This window comes from Pipistrellus hanaki, assembly GCF_964339955.1.
Source record: "Pipistrellus hanaki genome assembly, chromosome: 1".
Classification (NCBI taxonomy): Eukaryota; Metazoa; Chordata; class Mammalia; order Chiroptera; family Vespertilionidae; genus Pipistrellus; species Pipistrellus hanaki.
In genome coordinates, this window is record NC_140503.1 from 98,550,730 (window position 1) to 98,558,512 (window position 7,783).

A 7,783-nucleotide genomic window follows, 5' to 3' on the forward strand; every position below is an offset into this window, starting at 1 on the left:
GGATTATTAATCAATGACATTATCTGGAAAGATACGTTTGATGATCCTTAACATGACCAAACAACTACGGCAACTTTTTGCATACATATGTCTGTTTCTATGTTCTTCTGATGCAGACAAATTATGGGATGAGAATAAATCTCATTTTATTGACTTTTATGTTGGAAATTATATAAAAAAGAAGGCGTCTATGTGAACTGTGAAATGCATGCCCTTAACAAAATTCAAGAGGTATTCACATTGCATGAAATGTTCACATTTCAAACTTGCGGACTATCCTTTATTAACAAATGCAAATACATGTGATGAATTGTATGAGCGACAACAGGCAGAGGTTTTGATAAATTCTCTGAATGATGGACAGTTGGCAGCCTTTCAGACTATAACTTCAGCCATCAAAGACCAAACTGTACACCCCCAAATGCTTTTCTTGGATGGTCCAGGCCGTAGTGGAAAAACATATCTGTATAAAGTTTTAAAAAAAACAAACATATTTTATTGATTTTTTACAGAGAGGAAGGGAGAGAGATAGAGAGCTAGAAACGTCGATGAGAGAGAAACACCGACCAGCTGCCTCTTGCACACCCCCTACCGGGGATGTGCCTGCAACCAAGGTACATGCCCTTGGCTGGAATCGAACCCGGGACCTTTCAGTCCGCATACCGACTCTCTACCATTGAGCCAAACCGGTTTAGGCTGTATAAAGTTTTAATACATTATATTAGAGGTCGTGGTGGTACTCTTTTACGCACAGTGTCTACAGGAATTGCTGCAAACTTACTTCATGGAAGAACCTTTCATTCCCAACATAAATTACCAATTCCATTAAATGAAACTTCAATTTCTAGACTCGATATAAAGAGTGAAGTTGCTAAAACCATTAAACAGGCCCAACTTCTTATTGTTGATGAATGCACCATAAATGCCATAGACAGATTACTATGAGAAATTATGAATTTGAATGTTGCATTTGGTGGGAAAGTTCTTCTTGGAGGGGATTTTCAACAGTCTCAGTGTTGTGCTGCATGCTATGCAATTGGCCATGGTACAAACGACTTTAAAGTACTGTAATGTTTGGGGATGTTTCAGAAAGTTGTCTCTTAAATATGAGATCAGAGGATTCTGCTTATAGTGAATGGTTAGTAAAACTTGGAGATGGCAAACTGGATAGCAGTTTTTATTTAGGAATGGATATTATGGAAATCCCCTGTGAAATGATTTGTAATGGACCTATTATTGAAGCTACCTTTGGAAACACTATATCTATAGATAATACTAAAAATATATCCAGCCCTGGCCAGTTTTGCTCAGTGGATAGAGCGTTGGCAGATGGACTGAAGGGTCCCAGGTTCGATTCCAATCAATGGCATGTACCTTGGTTGTAGGTACATCCACAGTAGGTGGTGTGCAGGAGGCAGCTAATCGATGTTTCTCTCTCATCGATGTTTCTAACTCTCTGTCCCTCTCCCTTCCTCTCTGTAAAAAATCAATAAAATATATTAAAAAAATATATATGTATGATTCTTTGTCCAAAAAATGAGCACGTTCAAAAATTAAATGAAAGAATTTTGTATATACTTGATGGAGACTTTTACACATATTTGAGTGATGATTCCATTGATTCAATGGATGATGCTGAAAAGGAAAAATTTCCCATCAAATTTCTTAATAGTATTAGTCCTTCAGGAATGCCGTGTCAAAAATGAAAATTGAGCCGAGACCGGTTTAGCTCAGTGGATAGGGTCCCAGGTTCGATTCCGGTCAGGGGCATGTATCTTGGTTGCGGTGTGCAGGAGGCAGCTGATCGATGATTCTCTCTCATCGATGTTTCTAACTCTCTGTCCCTCTCTGTAAAAAATCAATAAAATATATTTTTAAAAAAATGCAAATTGAAAGTGGGTGCCATCATCATGCTACTGAGAAATCTTAATAGTAAATGGGGTCTTTGTAATAGTACGAGATTTATTATCAAAAGATTGCAACCTAACATTATCAAAGCTGAAGTATTAACAGGATCTGCAGAAGGAGAGGTCATTCTGATTCCAAGAATTGATTTGTCCCCATCTGACACTGGCCTCCTATTTAAATGAATTCGAAGACAGTTTCCCAGGATGCCAGCATTTGAGATGACTATTAATAAATCACAAGGACAAACTAGACAGAGTAGGAATATTTCTACCTGAATCCATTTTCACACATAGTCAGTTACATGCTTTCTTTTGAGTTTGAAGAGCATGTGATGTTAAAGTTAAAGCTGTAAATACTTCATCACAAGGGAAATTAGTCAAGCATCTGAAAGTGTCTTCACTCTTAATGTGGTATACAGGGAGATCCTAATATATAAAAAACCAGGGGCCGCCGAGGCCGATTTGGCTCAGTGGCTAGAGCGTCGCCCTGCAGACTGAGGGGTCCCGGGTTCGATTCTGGTCAGGGGCATGTACCTTGGTTGCGGGCACATCCCCAGTGGGGGTGTGCAGGAGGCAGCTGATCAATGATTCTCTCTCATTGATATTTCTAACTCTCTATCCCTCTCTCTTCCTCTCTGTGAAAAATCAATAAAATATATTTAAAAAATAAATAAATAAATAAATAAATAAATAAAAAATAAAAAGCCAGGGGACGTCAGGACCAAAACAACTGACAGATGACTGCATGGGGCGACCAGGCCAGCAGGAGTAGTTGGGGGTGATCAGGTTAGCAGGGGGGGGGGGGCAGTTGGAGGTGACCAGGCCAGCTGTGGGGGCAGTTAGCAGCAAATATGCCAGCAGAGGAGAATAATTGAGGGCAACCAGGCCAGCAGGCAGAGGTGATTAGGGGTGATCAGACTGGCAGGGGAATTAGTGAGGGACAACCAAATGACTGAACAGCAGGCTGCATGGGGTTACCAGGCCAGCAGGGGGGAGTGAGGGATGACCAAACGACTGAACAGCAGACTACAAGGGGCAACCAGGCCAGCAGGGGCGGCAGTTGGGGGCAACCAGGTTGGAGGAGGGTCATTTGGGGGTGACCAGGCTGATAGGAGGAGCAGTTTGGGGAAACCAGGTTAGCAAGGGGCGGCAGTTGGGCGTGACCAGGCTGGCGGGGGGGGGGGGGGGGGGGGGGAATGCAGCAAGGGGTGACCAGGCCAGCAGGCAGAGGTGGATAGGGTTGATCAGCCTGGCAGGCAAGTGAGCAGTTAGGAGCCAGTGGTCCTGGATTGTGAGAGGGATATCTGACTGCCGGTTTAGGCCTGAGAACAGTTGGACATCCTCTAAGGGGGTCCCGAATTGGAGAGGGTGGGGGCTGAGCTGAGGGGACCCCCCATGCACGAATTTCATGCACTGGGCCTCTAGTTGTTATATAAAAGAATGACCTTGTTTTAGGAAACACATACTCAAAGATTTAGGGGTAAAGGGCATTATATCTGCAATTTACTCTCAAATAGTTCAGGCAAGGCCAAAACCGGTTTGGCTCAGTGGATAGTGTTGTCCTTCGGACTCAAGGGTCCCAGGTTTGATTCCAGTCAAGGGCATGTACCTTGGTTGCGGGCACATCCCCAGTAGGAGGTGTGCAGGAGGCAGCTGATTGATGATTCTCTCTCATCGATGTTTCTAACTATCTCTCTCTCTCTTCCTCTCTGTGGAAAAAAATCAATAAAATATATATTTTAAAAATAGTTCAGGAAATAATTATATGTTTATATTATATTAGAGTCCCGGTGCATGGATTTGTGTGCTGGTGGGGTCCCTCAGCTTGGCCTGCAGGGATCAGGACAAAAACAGCCTGGATTGTGAAAAGGTGCAGGTCAGGCCAAGGGACCCCATTGGTGCACTACTGGGGCTGGGGAGGGACTGCAGGAGAGCTCCAGGGTGTGTCCACCCTGTCTCGCCCAATCCTGAATGGGCAGACCCCAGCAGCAAGCTAACCTACCAGTTGGAGCATCTGCCCCCTGGTGGTCAGTGCACATCATAGCGACTGGTCAAAATGTCTAACAAATGATCACACACATAGCATATTAGGTTTTTATTATATAGTATTATATATTATACAATATACTAGAGGCCCATTGCATGAATTTGTGCATGGGTGAGGTACCTTTGGGTGGTCTGCAGGGATCGGGCCAAACCCGCAGTCCAACGCTGCCTGCAGCTCCTACCTGCCGCTCTGGCTTATCCCAGCCTCACTGTGCCTGCCATGGGCTTGCGCCTAATCAGTCCTGTTCAGGAAAGGCTCATACCGCCACAGCAGCACTTGCCAGCCATGAGCCCTGCTCTGGTGCTCTCCCAAAGGAAGTAGCCTGTGGGATCAGGCTGAAACTGGCTTTCTGACATCCCCTGAGGGGGTTCCAGATTGTGAGAGGGCACAGGCCAGGCTGAGGGACCCCACTGTTGCACGACTGGGTTGGGGAGGGACCACAGGAGGGCTCCAGGGTGCGTCCAGCCTATCTCACTCAGTTTCAATCGGCTGGACCCCAGCAGCAAGCTAATTTACTGGTTGGAGCATCTGCCTCCTCGTGGTCAGTGCATATCATAGCGACTGGTTGACCAGTTTACTGTCTTCCCCCTCATGGTTGGTGCACATCATAGAGAGTGGTTGAGCAGCCTTAGAAAATCATTAGCATACTATGCTTTGATTGGTTGGTTGGTTGTTCTGCTGTTTGGTTTATTTGCAAATTACTCTTTTATTACATAGGACCAAAGGCCTGGTGCATGAAATTCATGTAAGGGGGGAGATGTCCCTCAGCCCAGCCTGCACCCTTTCCAATCTGGGACCCTCGAAGGATGTCCGACTGCCTGTTTAGGCCAGATCCTACTGGGATCGGGCATCCCTCTCACAATCCAGGATTGCTGGCTCCCAACTGCTCGCCTGCCTGCTGCCTTCCTGACTGCCCCTAACTGCTTCTGCCTGCCAGCCTGATTGCCCTTAACTTCCCTCCCCTGCAGGCCTGGTCCCACCCCTCCATCCCCAAATGCTCTCCCCTGCAGACCTGGGTTCCCTCCCAACTGCCCTTCCCTGCAGGCCTGATTGCCCACAACTGCCTTCCCTTGCAGACTTGGTCCCTCCCAACTTCCCTCTCTTGCTGGCCATCTTGTGGTGGCCATCTTGTGTCCACATGGGGGCAGGATCTTTGACCACATGGGAGCAGCCATCTTGTGTGTGTGTGTTTTTAAAAAATATATTTTATTGATTTTTTTTACAGAGAGGAAGAGAGATAGTTAAAAACATCAATGAGAGAGAATCATCAATTAGCTGGTTGCCTCTTGCACACCCCTTACTGGGGATGTGCCTGCAACCAAGGTACATGCCCTTGACCAGAATCGAAACCAGGACCTTTGGCACAGATTGACTTCTTCACTATCTCACCACAGGAGAAAAGCTCAATCCTGTTTTTGCTCCCTTCTTTTCACAGGTGTGGACCTCCAGTAAGCATTTTGCATCCTGAACTTGATCTCTTTCTTGAGAATCTGAACTTGACAGTTAGTACCAAAGAAATCAGATGATAAATAAGATGGGGTTTTTGGAACTGAGTCATAACCTTATCTGACATTGCTGGATGTAGGTCGAAGCACGGAAAACTGTTGGTGAATTGGGAGAGTCGAAAAATAGAATGGAAAGTTTTAGATAGAGGACTCAATATATCAGATGCTAGAGGTATAAGGGAGGGAATAGTAGCTCTAAGGATGATGGAATTGGTGGCTCTTGCTAAGCTCCATGAATGTGCTTTAAGATAATGAACAACTGCCGAAACCGGTTTGGCTCAGTGGATAGAGCGTCGGTCTGTGGACTGAAAGGTTTCGGGTTCGATTCCGGTCAAGGGCATGTACATTGGTTGTGGGCACATCCCCTGTAGGGGGTGTGCAAGAGAAAGCTGGTCGATGTTTCTCTCTCATCGATGTTTCTAGCTCTCTAGCTCTCTCCCTTCCTCTCTGTAAAAAAATCAATAAAATATATTTTTAAAAATAAGATAATGAACAACTTAGGGTAACAGGCAACTGAAAACCCACTTAGATGGCACCAATCTTGACTTCCAAATGAAACAGTACATCTACAAAAGGAAAAGTGATGGAGTCTGAATCATAAATCTGAAGAAAACCTGGGAGAAACTTCTGCTGGCAGCTTGTGAAGACCCCTCTGATGCCAGTGTCACCTCGCCCAGGAATGCTGGCCAGCGAGCTATGCTGAAGTTTGGAGCCACTGCGATTGCCGATGCTTCACTCCTGGAACCTTCACCAACAGATACCAGCAGCTTTCTGGGAGCTGAGACTTTTGGTGGTTACTGATCCCAGGGCTGACCAGCAGCCTTTTACAGGGATAGCTTATGCTAACTTGCCTACCATTGCTCTGCAAAGCACACACTCTCCTCTGTGCTATGTGGACATTACCATCTCTTACAACAACAAAGGGCCACATTCAGTGTGTCTGAGGTGATGGATGCTGGCTCAGAAAGTACTGTGCATGTCACCATCTCCCGTGAATACCCATGGCTGTTCTTCACTTCTACAGACACCCTGCCGAGATTGAAGAGGAAGAGCAGGCCGCTGCTGAAAAGACTGTCACCAAGGAGGAATTTCAGGGTGAATGGGCTGGTCTGGCTCCTGAGATCACTGATGCTCAGCCTGAGGTTGCAGACTGGTCTGAAGGCTCAGGTACCTTCTTGCCTATTCAGCAGTTCCTGACTGAAGCCTCTGTTGCCACAGAAAACGGGTCTGTATCCCCCACTGCTTAGGTCCCTGGGGGGTGAAGGAACAACCACTGAGTGGTTGTGAGCTAATATTTCACAGACTCTTAACAAAATGAAAATAAGGTTGACAGTAAATAAAGTTTCTAAAAGAAAAAAAAAATAAGAGGGCCTCTTTGGTTTGTACAAAAAGACCACATATCCTGCAGTGGGAAGGCGGAGAAGCTGAGGACTTAATAGTGACTTCAAAGTTAATTAAGTGCTCAAATAAGGCAGATCTCTTATGTTAAAGTTGGGGGCCTGGTTAAAAAAAAACTGGGACCCTGACACATGGAATGGAGATATCAGAGTAAATGCCTGAATTTTTAAAAAATATGCTTTTATTGATTTCAAAGAGAGGAAGGGAGAGGGAGAGAGAGCTAGAAATATCAATAATGAGAGAAAATCATCATCAATCCACTGCCTGTCCCCTACCATGGATTGAGCTCGAAACCCAAGCATGTATCCTGATCAGGAATCGAATTGTGACTTCCTGGTTCATAGGTCAACATTCAATTACTGAGCTACATCAGCCGGGCCTGAAGATTTTAATGCCACAAATTCCTCCTAATCTCCGAGTCTGCAGAAGTGGACCACATCTTCCCTAGTAAGAGCCAGAACACCCTGTCTTCTGGAAGACAATGCAGATACCTCTCCCTCAAAAAGCAACAGCCATCCCACCTCCCCTCCACTAGGCCTAGGTTATCTAGGGAAGTGCTGGGCTTGATAAGGGAGAAAAAGAAACCATATCCCGTAGGAGTGGCAAGGCCTAGCCAGAATGTACTGACAGGAGCCAGAGATGACACACTTGGAAGTGAATTCTAAGGGTACTTGATGAGGGGGAAGGAACATAAAATTGGAAAGAGTCTAGACTGGCTGGTGTTGCTTAGTGGGTAGATCACTGACCCTTGCACTGAAGGGTTTGGGGTTAGATTCCTTGTCAAAGGCATGAAGCAGTTAAGGGCAATCAGGAAAGCAGCCAGGCAAGCAGTTGGGAGCCAGCAGTCCTGCATTGTGAGAGGGATGTCTGACTGCCCATTTAGGCCTGATCCTGGTGGACATCCTTGGACATACCTCGAGGGGTCC

At 45.8% G+C, this 7,783-nt stretch overlaps 1 pseudogene across 1 annotated transcript; it reads left to right on the forward strand.

Annotated features, from left to right (window-relative positions):
- The first annotated feature begins 4,061 nt into the window (after positions 1-4,061).
- On the forward strand, positions 4,062-6,706 carry LOC311612262 (small ribosomal subunit protein uS2-like; annotated as a pseudogene). The gene is made up of 3 exons: positions 4,062-4,065; positions 5,390-5,402; positions 5,969-6,706. The product of its transcript is annotated as a small ribosomal subunit protein uS2-like (transcript).
- Positions 6,707-7,783: the final 1,077 nt, after the last annotated feature.